Consider the following 272-nt stretch of genomic DNA (forward strand, 5'->3'; position numbering starts at 1 on the left):
GTGTGGTTTTATATTTGTCATCGCCTGCAGTGTGCAGCATTTATTGTTCTGCTTTGTTTAAATGAATAGTAGAAAATATTGTAGCTCCAAAGACAACACGTATAATATGATACGGCTCATTGGTAAACAAAAACATGGTCTAAAGGTATGCCATCTTAATGCTCAAAGCCTGCAACCTAAAATTGATGAATTTAGGTACATATTTGAATGTTCATATTGATGATTTAGTCTGTGTTAGTGGTTATAAAGTCTTTCGTCTAGATAGAATTGGG

The sequence above is a fragment of the Rhagoletis pomonella genome, unplaced genomic scaffold, assembly GCF_013731165.1.
Source record: "Rhagoletis pomonella isolate Grant_MI unplaced genomic scaffold, Rhpom_1.0 Rhpom_scaffold_00007, whole genome shotgun sequence".
NCBI classification, from domain to species: Eukaryota; Metazoa; Arthropoda; class Insecta; order Diptera; family Tephritidae; genus Rhagoletis; species Rhagoletis pomonella.